The 16,408-nt window shown below is 34.0% G+C and overlaps 1 long non-coding RNA gene across 1 annotated transcript; it reads right to left on the reverse strand.

Annotated features, from left to right (window-relative positions):
• Positions 1-5,080: 5,080 nt before the first annotated feature.
• On the reverse strand, positions 5,081-8,324 carry LOC143389857 (uncharacterized). The gene is made up of 3 exons (XR_013090180.1): positions 8,303-8,324; positions 7,147-7,255; positions 5,081-5,108 (listed from the first exon to the last, which is right to left on the reverse strand). It is a non-coding gene; the product is annotated as an uncharacterized LOC143389857 (long non-coding RNA).
• Between the last annotated feature and the right edge of the window lie 8,084 nt (positions 8,325-16,408).

Here is a 16,408-nt window from a genome sequence, read left to right on the forward strand (position 1 = left end):
AAACCATAGCAAAACTTGTATTTCAATTGCACCATTTTTATTTTTAACTAATTTGTCAATCATGAGACAAAAGAATTTCCTTCTTGGTTCTGGATTTTAACACAGTTGAAAATTAATTATCCCCTTCTGTCAAATCGTGGCTGACATTCCATGTTGGGAGTACAGTGCTCTTTTCCTGAGGGGCAATGGTGGATGAGGGTGGAGGACAGAATCCAGGCCAATTATAATACAGTTATCAACAAGTCCTTGGAGCTGGCCTGCCTTATTAAATTTTAACCCAATCTCTAAGCACCCACAAACACCACTTATAAGGCTATGTATACTACCTGATTTTTCAAATTGCCCTTCTTTTCATTATTTTAAAAACTTTTTTTCAGTTCTGGTCTAAAAAAGGACAAAGGTCTGTAGATTTGTAGTTTCAGAATGTAGCCATCACCACCACCATCTGGAAGGACTCAGTTTCCACTACCCTCCACTATCTCTATCCCTAAACTAATGAACTGAGGCATTTATCTGGGAATGCAGAAAAAAACAATGTAGGTATTTCAGAGTAAAGAAATAGGGCTGAATAAATTATTCAGAAGATTGCATGTACTATTATACATTTCCCACCATTCTTTTTATAAGAAGTCTCAATTCACTGGAAATTTTAGCCAATGTTCAAAGCATGATTCCATGCTTTCAACCCAAACCAGACTTGCACTTCTCTTACAGAAGCCATATAACTTTAAGAATGGCTACAATATGAGATCTGGTAACCTTTCCCTCATTTTTTAAGTGAAATGGCTTGCTATTTAATAAATTTAGAACTCACTCGGTTTATATTGTTAAATACAATTTAGTCTGAATATCTGACTACTTCAGATGTGACTATGTATCAGGGCCGTTGAAGTAGTTTTTGTTCCTGTTTCTATTATGTAATTAGACATGTCTGAAATAAATCCAGTGATGAATGCTACCAAACGTGCAGTGTATATATAATGTACTTGTGAATCTATCTGTGTAAAGGTCAAATATTTACATGGAATGTTGACCTTGATCTATAAAACTACTATTTTAACTTATGACATCTTTACATATAGTCAATTTATTTTATGGAGAGCCCCATTTGATAATTAAAAAATTATGCCTTTCAAATATTTCATAAATATATAAAATTTTAGTACATTCTATAGTTTTTAAATGTGACATCTAAATTCTTTACAAAGTGACAAAAATAATTCTTTTGTATGAAAATCGTAGATGCAGTGAGTTTTGATTGGCAAGATCTTTCTACATGCAAGAATAGCAGGACACGTTCTCTTACAGAACTTATAGACATTTGTAGTATTTTGAATTATATAATTCACTTTTTGAAGATCAATAGTACCAAAGAAAGACGAGAGATACCATCTAAATATTTTACAATATAAGGGTCTTTCTTTTACTACTTCTTCTTCTTTTATTATTAATATTATTATTTGTGGTGCTGCGGATCAAACCCAAGGCATTGTGCATGCTAGCCAAGTGCTGTACCTCTGAGCTACTCCCCAGCCCTTCTTATACTTCTTTAGGTTAAGATGGTATATGGCCAGTGTTCAGAATCATCTGGTGACAAAAGTTACATTACATAAAAAGTTCTCTAAAACAGAGCACAATTTACATATATGGTGATCAACTGCACAAATTGGAAAAATGATCATTTTTTAACTGTATCACTAACATTTTAATATGTTAAACATATTTTACATAGTTTAGAATAGGAATAACATTTTTATGATTTATTGGGAAAATACAAAGCCTTCTCAAAATACCTTTTTGGTGACTCCAGCAATGTCTTCTGAGAATTTACAAATAAAACTATTCTTTATAATTATTTCTTCCCCACTCTTAACACCATATGGAAAGATTATGAGTTATATTTACAATAATTTTTAAAAGTCTACTGTCTGTGCCAGGTGTAGTGGCACACACCTGTAATCCCAGGTACTTGGGAGTGTGAGGCAGGAGGATGGCAAATTCTAGGCCAGCCTGGGTTATAGAGAGAGACCCCTGTATTAAAAACAAAAACAAAAACAAAAACAAAAAAACTCTGTTTTCCCTTTTTACATGTTATGTCACTGATACATACTCGTAAGGACTACTCTAAAATTATAATATGAGGTCACTCACTCAAGGTAAATTTTCAGTTATGCCTCTAAGATTTTAAAATGTACACACTGTGAATGTATTTTGTAGACATAAGAAAAAGTTTACACTCTTTTTTATTAATTAATTTTTATTGTAGGTTGTTCAAAACATTACATAGTTCTTGATATATCATATTTCACACTTTGATTCAAGTGGGATATGAGCTCCCATTTTTACCCCATATACAGATTGCAGAATCACATCAGTTGCACAACCATTGATTTACATATTGCCATTCTGGTGTCTGTTGTATTCTGCTGCCTTTCCTATCCTCTATCCCCCATCCCCCCTCCCCTCCCCTCTTCTCTCTCTACCCCCTCTACTGTAATTCATTTCTCCCCCTTATATTTTTCCTCCTTTCCCCTCACTTCCTCTTGTATGTAATTTTGTATACCCCTGAGGATCTTCTTCCATTTACATGCAATTTCCCTTCTCTCTCCCTTTCCCTCCCACCTCTCATCCCTGTTTAATGTTAATTTTCTTCTCATGCTCTTCGTCCTTACTCTGTTCTTAGTTACTCTCCTTATATCAAAGAAGACATTTGGCATTTGTTTTTAAGGGATTGGCTAGCTTCACTTAGCATAATCTGCTCTAATGCCATCCAAAAGTTTGCACTCTTAAAGTAATAAGAAGACTATGTCTTACTGCCAGCCCAGTTATGTCATGGTGACCCATGTGAAAATTCAGAGCTGACATGTCTGTAGAGGTTCTTGAAACTGTTCAGTTAATACCTTCAACTACGGACATACAGATTGAATGGCAGTGGCCACATCTGAGACCAGCTGGAGTACAGAACGTCTATCTATTTTGTCTCTAGCTATATCTCTTTAAAAATTCAACCTCATGTTGCAGATACAGACATATTAAAGACAGCTGGAAGGTCCAAAGTTTTGCTCAGAATATAGTACTGAGAAAGGGTGGATTCTTAGATTTTAGAGTCACATGTATTTCAAATAAGGCTGTGAAAAGATACAAACTAAACCACTATTCAATTTTTACAAAGATTATACATCTATGATAGTGATATAATTAAAAAACTCTACTACCAAAATGGCAACTGATTTAATTATGCATTCTATTAAAAACAAAACAACACATACACACACAAGTGTGGAAATTTCCTGTAATTATGAATGTAACCAGCTCACTGGTACCCAATGGGTATCTGTCTCTAATTTGTCAAAAGTTGTTTTGAGTTCATTAAATGCCACAGTGAGATCATCATTTATTATAATTTTGTCTAAAAGATGACCATATTGACTTTCTATTATCTGTGCAGATTTAATCATTTCTTGAAAGTCTTCTTCCTACAAAAGGAAGTATTTTTTAAAAAATTGGTTAACCAGGCACTTACATCATTTCACACCAATGTAAACATTCTACAGTTCTTACCTAATACTGTTTTTAGCATTAGTATCCTTACCTAATACTTTTCTGGGTTTAGCCTTTCACCTCATCCAACAATAAAAATTACCTTCTTTAACTACTAGTTCTTCAGATGTCATAACATCTAATATTCTTTTCTCTAATCTGCTTATAACTAAACTCCTCTGAGAAGATCCAAAACTCCCACCTTAACTAAATTTCAGGATATATAGTCACTAACTTATCATTACATGGTTATGTGGTTATTAAAATAGCTACTTGGGGAAAAAGAACTGCTGACTCATTGCAATGGTTTGTGGCATTATTTATGTTTATGCATAGGAAGGAATTTACAACACAAACATTTTCATGGTTGGATACGTTATAAAAGAATAGTTACTATATCCCTCTTTTGGCTCATTCGAAGTGCTTCAAGAGCCTTACATGGCCACATTTTTTACATCAGGAAGTTATTTTAGGTGACTATAAAACTTAAGGCTATATAAGTATATACATAAAGGTTAGACAAATCCCAAGAACATATTATCATTTATCTTCACCAAGAAACTTTAAATTTATAACAAGATAATAATTCTTCATATTGCACATATTGAAATAATTTAAGAATCCACATTGCAATGTCACCTATGATTTCCCAATAGAAAATTTAATGTTAGTGTTAATCAAGAACCTTGAGTAACTAATATCATATGTTAACATCTACTCAGCATAGATAGATACTGTTAGCATTTTGAAAAAAGATCAAATATTGTGAATCATAAACATAATCTGTATTTGTAATCACAATTAAAAGTACACAGATTAACAGAGACTAAAGTTAAATAGAAGGGGGGTGTTCTTAACATTTAACTTTTTTACTTATTTTGATCCAAAGGTAGAATACATTATCTTGATAAGACTGAAAACAAAACCAATAAAAAGACTTGCCAGAAGTCAACATAACCATTGACATATCACAGTCACTATTTCCAATAACACTCCTAGGAAATACGAATACCACTGTTAGAAAATAACAGTCTACTAGTCTTCTCCTCAAATGGTGCCTTTTCTTTTTATAGTGCTAAATATGATACCAGGAGAAAAAGGAATGATTTGGGTACTTTTACCTTTAAATGTAAGGCTAATCTGAAAAATAATTAGCCTAATTTTAATAAATGCTTGGCCTAGAAAAATCTAATATATACATATAATAACATACAAAAATAGTTTTAAGTTAATATGAAGCTGCATTCACAGAATTACAAAAAGAAATTAATAGTGCAATGGTTCAAAATATGTACGTAAAGACAATTCTACCTTTTACAGATTTTTGAATCACAGCTTCGTCTTTAATAGCCTTCCTGAATAGCCACAGATGCACATGCTTTTATGCACTGCTTAGATACCATCACTAATATCTTGGTACTCACCGTAAAGGGCTTTGCAGCACCCTGGTCATCTCTGCTTGAAATAATCTTTGCATTTTTCCTTGTCTCTCTCAAATGCTCTATTGATGGTGGTTTTATAAATATCACATAGGGCTTCAATTCTAGGGTCCTTAAATGTTTCACTGTCTACAAGGAAGAAAATAATTTTTTCTTGTATTTCTTCATAACCTCATGAAATATTTCATTTTCTTTACTTATTTCTAAACTAATTCTCTAATTAAAGTCAGTCGGTCTTTTGATGTATTATTCAATCAGTTATTAACAATTGAAGGTGACAAATGTTCCTCTCTAGAGAAGCTGGAAAATTCAAATTTTATTTAAAAATGTCTGAAATACATCATCATAAATGTTGAACACAAGTAGCTATGAACACCACGAAACTGGCTTTTAGAGCAAATACCAAAAAGATGTGACGGGGTAAATTATAATAACAGTACTAATAATATAATAAGTCACCTGACCATCCCTATGGCCCTCTCCTGATCTCAAGCAGGAGTCCTTGGCCTTCACCTGCCCCTCAGAGGGAGTGATAAGGGCGGCCCCTGCTGTCTGTGATGGCACCAACATTCCCTCATCAAGGGTCTTACGTTATTTACACTCTGCTTCTGGGGACTCACCTATCATCAAGGGTAACCGACAGAAGGGTAAGGGCTGAGGAATGTTCTTGAACTGTGTGTCAGATCCTTCCAAAATATGAATATAAATGATAGGCAAATGGGCTATGTGTGGGCAGCAGAGGGAGTGTGGGGAGTGGGGGTAGTGCAGGTGGCAGGGGACAGAGGAGTGCTACAGGCACTAGGAAGAGAGGCAGAAACTGCACTGTGAGGGTCCAGGAATAAACAGATCCAGTGGAGGCTATGTGCCTCAGGGTACCACCACTGGTAGAAGGACAATCTAGGGCCCCTGGAGGACCAGGAAAATGTTATGGGTTTGGCATCAGTGGGAACATATATGATTTGACAAGGAAGTGAATGGCTTCATCCATTGGCATCCTCAGTCTGGAATTCCCAGGTGCTGGGTGAGGCAGTACATGCCTGTAATCCCAGTGGCTTGGGAGGCTGAGACAGGTGGATCACAAGTTCAAAGCCAACCTCAGCAAACTTAGTGAGTTCCTTAGTAATTCTGCAAGACCATGTCTCTAAATAAAATACAAAAAAGGGGCTGGAGATATGGATCAGTGGTTAAGTGCTCCTAGGTTTAATCCCCAGTACAAAAAGAAAAAAGAAACCAAAACACAAAACAAAACAAAACAAAAACCCCAGGGTGACAAAGATCAACTGTTAAAGGGATCTTGTCCAGCACAATTCCTGGGAAAAGTCTCATAGCTCTAGCAGGGGTTTTAGGTTTCTAGGACATTTACAAGACCCAAATCAAAGACAGAGGATTGAGAACCAAATGTCCACTGTTAAAAATGATAAACACTTAGAATAATACATAACATAAAAATACATCACATGAAAGATGGAAGGAGAAACTCGTTGTTATACAGAATACATATATAATGTTGTAATGAGAAAAAGAAAAAAAAAGTGTGTCACATTAGATTGGATAGAGAGAAAGGATGGGATAGGAGGGGAGGAATAAGGAGGATAGGAAGGGCAGCAGACCAGAATAGACAATATGATTGATGTATGTACAATCCATGTATGTATTATGTGTCAAAATACATTCTGCTGTCATGTACGACTAAAAAAAATAAAAATAAATCGTATGGTTAGAAAAAATACATCATATGTGTAATAATGTATTCTTTAAAAATATGAAATACACAGAAATATTTAAAAGTCATTAAACTTGACTGGAAATAAATGAGAGTTACAAACACAGATCTTTGAGCTCCCTCCACTCCTATTTCCTAATTATATTGTGGGCTTCCCCCACCCCCACCAAAGATATATCAAATTACACTGATATGAGTAGACTTTATATTTACCTTATACCAAAATGCTCACATGAAGTGCAGTAGAGTACATGGGTTGCAAGTGTTCTGAATATTTCTTTTTTTTTAAATTACTACTCTTCTTTATTCAAGATTAATATCAATATCAAAGATATGTTTACAATGAGCATGTATTTAAACAAGGTTTAAATATACAATATTCTAATCAGTTTCTTTATAGCCTGAAACAATTATCAATATTATAGATATTCACTGTTTAGTTACATGAGGCTGAACATCCAACAAACAAACTTTGTTTTTAGCTAGGACAGATCGAACTGAGTCTATACTTGTGCCATAGTAGTTGTTCTTATATTCACCATATTCAATAAACCTGTGGAAAATTAGAGGCTCATCAGAATCATTCGTGAATTAAATTCATAGGTGGCAAGATATAATTCATAGGTAAAAGACGTTTTTGTTAACATTTAATTTTTTACCATGTTTAATAGAATAAATAGGGCCAACTACTTCAGAATGTCAATTTTAAAAAATCTTCTATTCTACATTTTCAAATCAGTAACACTTGCTTGTGTTACACTTAAGCAGAAAAAAAAGTACTTCAGTCCAGTAGAGCTCTAATGTTTTCCATCACCCCTTTTTCAGAACTAATGCAATGCAATAAAACCATGAATCAGCCAAACAATAGAAACTACTGAAATTTCATTGCATACTACAGAGTAACCAAGCTTAGCTTCAGAACTACAGGAGCTGGGTGGTGGCTAATGGAATCAGGGCAGCCGATTATGTGCTATAAAAACACAATCATTGCGCCAAATGCGAAGAAAGCATTTTGATGTTTCAATAAAATCCCACAATCCTGCATTAAAACACACATTGCTTTTGATATTATCCTAAAATAGTCATGCTTAAGCAAATGGAAAACCCAAGCAGTGTTGGGGGTGGGATTTTAGAGCTCACTAGAGGAGATGGTATGTGCACAACTTAACCTTATTTCAATTTCTTGAAGTGTCAATGTAAGAATGAAATGTGTGCATGTGGAACAGATTGTAGGACTAGGGATATAGTGAGCAGCTGTTCATCAATTTAAAAAATAAAATTCCACCCAAATTACATGTTAAGATTAAATCAGTGGGCAGGAAAGAAGTTACAATAAGACACCAGTCACCTTCCCTCATACTGCAAAATAATACCTATGTGTTTAACTTAACAGAAATGTAACAGTTCTAGTTATTAAAAGGGGTAAATTTTGGTAAAAATTAATAACTGAATTGTCATTTTATATAGGTTTCAAATAATACTGTGGTAAGTAAAATACATTTTCAAATGCAGCAAAACTCTAAGTGGATATACAGGCTGGATATATAGGAATATGCTTAAAAACAATAGTCATATAAAACTTGCCAAAATGTTCACATACTTGTTATTTTGTACATCTGTCTCAAGCAAATGTTTGGAAATGAAAATATATTCAACACCATCACTCTCCTGGCTTCTTCTTGCTCTGATGGTATCTGTGAGTTGATTAAAAAAAAGTTTAGAAAAGCTCATACTTGATTTTTAAAAAAAGAGTATAGGAAATATTAAAGAAATGATCATGTGTAATCGAAGCAGTTATCTTACATGGAATTAAAAAACTTATAAATAAGTAAATTAGTTAATAAAATATAGTAAAGTGTCAAATGCAGATTTTACTACTGATATTAAAATTTGAAAATTGAGTAAAATTCAATTGCATTGTGTGTCTGTGCTATTACTCATTATTTTGAAGGTTCTTTGATATAATTAAATAAAAGTGGTATCCTAAACACTTTGAGGAAAACTCCTTTCTTTTGCAAATAATATGCTCATCATCTATTTATTGATCCTCATTCACTGAAGAAAATCTGCTGCCCACTAGTTACAAATTATGAAATTATCTTATTACCTTCCTAACACAGTACTATGTCATCAATGCTTTCTATTACACTGGATAAAGTCAAATACTTCTATGTGCTATTCATTATCCTTGGCAAAGTTATAAGCAGCACCCTCTTAGAATATTATTTAACTTCCAATATTCTAGTAATTTTTTTTTGGTTATTTTTCAGTAACCTGTAATGGAGCAGAAAATGCAGGATTAATTACAAACAACAAAACACAAGGTTTTCCATTGATATGGCAAGTAAAAAACACACCACAGTCCTACTGATTACAACAAAAACCTCTGAAACCAGGACAACTGCCTGAGTACTCTGAAAAATAAATAAAACAGGTAAGATTGTGGAAGTGGGTCAACCTGCATGGGGAAAAGTTTAGCTTTATTTTCTTTCTAGGTTTGCCCCAAGGGTAGAAATCACTCCAAGAGAATCATAGTGGAATGTGTGCCTAAACTCCAATAGATGTCCTGCCAATTCAGTGAAAGGACCAGAAAAACGGGGATGGGGAAAAACCAAGTCATTTTGGGTTAAAGAGTATGTAGGAAATTCAGGAGGGGAGAAAGTATAGAAGGAAATACTTTAGCTCTATATATGAACAACTATTAGTCTAAGAATAACTCTTGCCCTTACACATGCAGTTCAGATTCAAACCAGCACAGTAAAGTTTTTAAGAAGTGAACCGTAGATTAGAATACTCAAGTCTAGGTCTAAACCCTGCATAACAGAAAACACTGAACACACCCTTAACAGTGTAGGAAAGGCTTGGAGAACTGAGCTGGATTTGAATTATGTATATAATCTCAGACTTGTCTTCGAACCAGGACAGATCCAAATCAACAAAGATAAATGAGATAGAACTTAGTATCAGGCAGTTGTTTACCTGCTAAGATAAATACATCAATATTCTCCAGAATTTAGGTCAGGACCTAGTGTTAATATAACATAACACTCACAATACCTAGAATGCAATCCAAAATTGTTCAAAAAAAATAACCAAGGAGGACTGGGGATGTGGCTCAAGCGATAACGTGCTCGCCTGGCATCTGTGGAGCACTGGGTTTGATCCTCAGCACCACATAAAAATAAAATAAAGATGTTGTGTCCACCGAAAACTAAAAACACAAATATTAAAAATTCTCTCTCACTCTGTGAAAACAAAAACAAGGAAATATGACATTTTCAAGAGGAAAGATAACAGATGGAAATCGAAAGACCCAGAAGTTAAAACACAGACTCTAATGCAACTATTGTAACTATGCTTCATAAAGTAAAAGGAAACACCTGAATTCAATGAAAATGTATGTCTTAGCAGAGAAATAGAAATTATAAAAGAAGAACCAAGTGAGAATTTTAGAACTGAGAAGATACAATATATGACAGAAACAAATTACAAGATGGTTTCAGTAGCAGAAAGAAGATTATAAATAAAAGAGCCAAGGACCTGAAGATGATCAATAAAAACTATATAATCCGGGGCTGGGGTTGTGGCTCGGTGGTAGAGTGCTCACCTAGCATGCCTGAAGCACTGGGTTTGATCCTCAGCAACACATAAAACAATAAAAACAAATAAAGGTGTTGTGTCCACCAATGACTAAAAAATATGTATTTAAAAAATTGTATAATCTGAACAACCACAAAGAATGAAAAAAATATAAATGGAACTCCAGGGACTTGGATTCAACAGGTAAATGACAGAAAAATATTGATATTTCCATATCAAGAATGAAAATGAATCAACTATTGATCTATGAAACAACATGAATGAATCCCAATGCTGAAATGTCTACTGTATGTGTAATTAGGTGCTAGAAGAAGAGAAAAATTATATTGGAGCAGATTCTGGAATTTTAAAATTTGGTGAAAGACATAAACTTACAGATTTCAGAAGCTCAACAGATCCCAAACAGGATAAATTCAGAAAAAAAGATCATGCCTACACATATAATCACATCAGTAAAAGTCAAACGTAACTAAAAAATTTTGAAGTCAACTGGAAAATATAATACCCATAAGGGAAGAATTATTTAAAATCATCACAGATATCTTTTCATAAATCATAAAAGAAATAAATGAAAATATCTTTCAGAAACAAACGCAACATAAAGACTTTCTAAGATGAGGAGAAATACAGAATTCATCAGCCCCTTGTTCTAAGAGGAAAAATGGACATTTTAAAATGCTGAAGTGAAACGGTTAAGAAAGAAACTTGGATCTTCAAGAATGAAGAAAGAACAAATAGCTGAATACAAATCAAAGACCATTTTTACCCTCTTCAGTCCACTAAGATATATATGACTGTTTCAGTAAAAGTTTTACTACTGATTGATAGAATTTTCAATGTATGGAAATATAATACATTCCATAACTGCAGCAGATTAACGTAGGGGAAAAGGGAATTACATGGTTGCAAGTCTTGTATATTTTATGCAAAACAATGCCAAGTTAACTCCACGTAGATGGTAAATGGTTAGATATGTATATTATAATCCCTTAAAGCAACCAGTAAAAAACTATTGCAAAGAGATATAACCAGAGTGCCAATAGGTAGATTAAAATGGAATACTAAAAATACCTTCGGATAATCTAAAGGAAGGCAGAAAAGGAAGGAAAAGAAAATGAAATACAGAAGACAGAAACAGAAAACAAATAATGAGTTAAAAAACAAATAACGCAATCATTTTTATAGTTCAATAAATGCTTAAGGTCTCTGTACACCCATTAAAAGGCGGAGATTTACCCTAAAATGGGTAAAAGATAAATGCCTTAGTACATTTCTGCTGATAAGCCTATAAGAAAGCATATTACATATTAAGACACAGATACATGGTCATTCTCCTACTTACTTGCCCAAGAGAAACAAAACATACGACCATCAAAAATCCTGTATACTTGGGCTGGGGATGTGGCTCAAGCAGTAACGCACTCGCCTGGCATGCGCGGGGCGCTGGGTTCGATCCTCAGCACCACATAAAAATAAAATAAAGATGTTGTGTCCACTGAAAACTGAAAAATAAATCTCTCTCTCTTAAAAAAAAACTCTCTCTTTCTCTCTTAAAAAAATGATCTCTCTCTCTCTTTAAAAAAAAATCCTGTATACAAACCTCATAATACCTTTATTTGCAGTGGCCAAAAATGGGGTGGGGAAAGAAACTTCTAAATATCCATCAATAGGTAAACAGATGAAAAAAATCAGTATTCCCATAATAAGAATGGTATTCAACAGTGAAAATGGATCAATTACTGATCTATGAAACAACATGAATGAATCCCAAGCTCATGTTGAATAGAAACATTGGGCAAAGAAAAAAGCAGGTATATGCTGTGTAATTCAATTTAAAGTACTAAGGATTCCTACTGACCCACACGGCCAAATGCAGACTAGCAGGAGCCTTGCTAGGAGTAGAGGGATGGGCTGCAAAGAGCACATGGACATCTTTGAGGAGATAAAAATGCTTTGTTATGTTGACTTCGAGGATAGTTTCACATGTGCATATGTATTTAAGACTGATCATATCATATTTAAAGTATGTGCAGTTATTTTAATTGTATTTAAATAATGTTATAAAATTGTGAGAAGTCGGGAAAATAGTAAGCTAATTCAAACAGCAAAGGATTCATAAAACCCAATTAATTTAAATTATATCCAAAATTTTAACTCCCTTTTGTTTAGTTAGAAAGCACATTTTACTACAAAGTTCTTATTTCTTGAAAACAGTTTTTCATACTTGTTTCCACGTGTGGCACACCCAGAAGAAGTGCTATTCTTTATGGAATGTCACACCCTTTACAGGAACTGGATGAAGTACTGATACTGATACATTTTATTCTATCATAAAAACTAAAAATAAGTTTCATAGCACAAAAATGTTCTGTTGGGTGTATGTATAAATATCTAAGACTTTGAAAGATTAATATTAGTATGATACTGTGCTTTAGAATTAAGGTTTATATTCATTTATCACAATACATTTTGTTACCACCATTTGTTATTGTTCCCTGAGCAAATGGTAGGCTTAAGATAAAGTCTTGCAGAAAATCAAAATAGAATTTTCTACACATTTGTTTCTCATTAACTAAGCAAAGACTGACTTTATCCAATTGTACTGGCAGAACATGCTGACTGAAAATCTACACAGGTTAAACATCACTTTCCCAACACATGGAGTCTCCCTAGAGGGTTAAAAATATTTTTAGAACTACATGAAGCAGTAATTAAGATATTTATTATGTTACTGAACATACTACATAGGTATATGTCTACAACCAAAGTGTTTGTGTATCATAATTAACCTGAATTAGCTAGGTCTGATGCTATTTTACTGATGAAGAATTTCAGTGTCTAATTAAAATGAGCAACCTTGGGAATCTCATGAACTCAGTAACAATGAGGGATTCTGAATGAAGGACCTAGAAATTCACAGGACAAGGAGATTCAAAGGGAAAGATGGGCCATAGCAGGCCACTACTTCGTGACTGCTGATCCACTACGCTTATAGGTTAAGACAAAAATCAAATGCATACAGAACAAGTTCTAGCCTCTCCTCCTTGTCCCCAACAAAATCCCAGAATAATAACCATGGTGAATTAATTTTTTTTTAAACTGGTATCCTCGTTCAAAACATTTATAGTTTGGAAATTTTAAGAAAGGCATCCTATAGACAAAAAAGTGTTCTAAAACATAGGTACTTGGAAATCCATAAAAACACAAAATTTGTGATATTTTCTTTCAAGGAAACCATAGAAAGTGACTCGGTGGCGAGGTTGACCCTTAATCATAAAAGTGCCCAAAGTCCAGACTACAGAGATTCTAGAATCAACTCAATATTTGAGATCTACTGTAATATTTTTTGTTAACTACTTTTCAGCCATTTTAGCCCAAGAACAATAGCATTAACCTTATTTGGAATTCCTTTATATATTGTCCTGTGCTTCATAAAGACATTTTGCATTATGGACTATGCATACAACAGTGTTCCCATAAGATAATATTGTCCAGTGAAGTAGCCAACTTAGCTTGTGAAAGTTCAAATGAGGAAACTGCCTAACATTGCATTTCTCAGGATGTATCTCAGGGTTGAACACTGTGTGATTGTGCTTATTTTTTTAAAAAGCAGAGTAATTATAGATTCAAAAGTAGTCATAAAAATTGTACACAGAGAGGTCCCATGCAACCATCCCTCAGCTTCCTATGGTAGGGGACTTATAAAACTACAGCACATTATCAAAACCAGGAAATCAACATCAGCAAGCCAACTAAACTGCTAGATATTTATTTTGAACATTAAAAAACCCACGTATGATATACAGAAAGAAAAGTTCACATAAAGTTATATATACTCTTATAAATATATGGCTTGATGAATTTTCACACATCAAACATGCCTCTGTAATGAGCACTTCTAACAGAAGCAGAAAACTGCCAACACCCACAAATTACTGGTCAATTTTTCCCTCCTCAAAATTTCGAAGAGCACATACTGCTGTGCTCTTTTATATTTATAAACATGGAGAAATAATGCAGGTCCTCTTCTGTTCTTGCTTCCTTTTACTCATATGATGTCTGTGGGGTTCATTTGTATGGGTCTGTGTATTTGTGGACTACTTTTTTCTGTGTTCTAGTATTTCATTGTGTAAATATGCCTTAATTTATTATCCATTCTACTACTACTTTTCTTTTTTCTTTCTTTTTTTTTTTTTGGTACCAGGGATTGAACCCAAGGGCTCTTAACAACTGAGACACATCCCCACCCCTTTTTTGTATTTTATTTTGAGACAGGGTCTTGCTAAGTTGTTCAGGGCCTCACCAAGTTGCTGAGGCTGGCTTTGAACTTGCAATCCTCCTGCCTGAGCTACTAGGATTACAGGCATGTGTCACCTTGCCTGGCTTCCATTCTACTTCTGATAGGTGTTTGGGTAGTTTCTAATTTTAACTCTGGTAAATATGTTTCTACGAATATCTGAATATATGTCTTTTGTACATATGCAATTCTGTTGGGTGTATATCTGGGAATGGAATTGCTGGGTCATACAGTGTGTTTGAGAAGCTTTAGTAGATATGGCCACTTAGTTTGCTGAAATGGTAATTTATACTCTGATCAGCCATGTACAAGAGTTGCATCTCTTTTATTCTACCTATTCTCATGGATGCTAAATGTTTCAGAAAGGAGAATTGTAGTATTAAGCATCAAACAATTCTAGTAATCATCAAAACAATAATTTCTCTAATATTCAATATTTTTTTTCTATAATATTCAAGAGTCTGCCCAAAGTACTTTAGAAAGCAAAACAATGAAATTTCAAAATTACTCTTAAAATATATTTTTCTTAAATTAACTACCTCACCCTTAATTGATGCTCTAGTTATATTTTCCAAACATGTCTGATCTTATGAATGACCTGGGATGCTTGCTATAAACATAGTCTCAGACATATATTTTCTTGCAACACCAAGGAGATACTTATCATTAGGCATGTCTGAAACCATTGGTATTTGGGGACCCTGTGACATTAACACCTGTTTAAAGTGAATCAGAGTGGAAAATAAATACTCTGCAGATTTTTTTCAGAGTCTGAGACCCAGGATCTTTCTAGATATTTTCTGATTCTATAACAATTTTGGAGACAGGTTATCTCAGCACTTAGAAGCCAAAGTGCCTTGTTCTAGGGCCTTTGTTACCACCAAAACCAGTACAGAAGGTTACATTTGATAGATGGCCTTATTGATATTTATCATCTTCACTACAGTTTTTACTGCTCCCTGGGCTTTCAGTAAGTAGTTTGAAAGTATTGCTAGAGAAACACCGGAGAAGAACATAAGCAGTGCTGTCAAAACACCTGATTTCAAATCCAAGTGCAACTATCATGGACTGAGCTATGAATGAGTCCAGGTACTCTTTGCACTCTTTCCTTCTCTGTGAAACAGAGAAAATATCACCCATCTTACACCACTGTTGGGAGGGCGACATAAATTAAGATGAATAATGGAGATTAATCTACAGTAGGAAATTGAAGTTTGTTTTTCCTTTGTAATCTGTTTTTGCATCTCAGGTTTCTTCTATAGTTGCTCACCTGTAAGCTTAACAACCATTTGTATACTTTTCTAGTTACCTGTAAATTGAAATTCAACTTCAGTAGGTAAGAGAAGTGAATTAAAGGGGGCGGGGGGAAGAAACTGTCTAATTTCACATTTCCCTGGTGGAATCCAGCAGTCCTATAACTTAAGGCTGAAAATGATTACAAACAACAATTTGGAAAAATGTAGTAACAAGATGTAACTTGAGGTAATAGAAAACTATTATTTTAAAATAAAGTTGAACTCTTCCAAAACTAGAGAACATTGCTAAGGGCAATAGACAAATGATTTTTTTTTCTAACATTACTAAAACCACTTGAAAAACCCAACATTTCAATTTAGCCTTTTAGACAGCTTTCTAACATCAACATATTACATAGTCAAATGGCATTTATTCTGGAGATCAAAATGTTTCAAGCATCATATTTCATTTGTAAGAATGCCTATGAAAACCACTTTTATAAAAATAGATCTAATTCTGTGTACTGAAAAAAATCCTACCATATTTGGTCTATATGGCCATGAAAAGCCCATT

Source organism: Callospermophilus lateralis, unplaced genomic scaffold (assembly GCF_048772815.1).
Source record: "Callospermophilus lateralis isolate mCalLat2 unplaced genomic scaffold, mCalLat2.hap1 Scaffold_66, whole genome shotgun sequence".
In the NCBI taxonomy this organism is placed as follows: Eukaryota; Metazoa; Chordata; class Mammalia; order Rodentia; family Sciuridae; genus Callospermophilus; species Callospermophilus lateralis.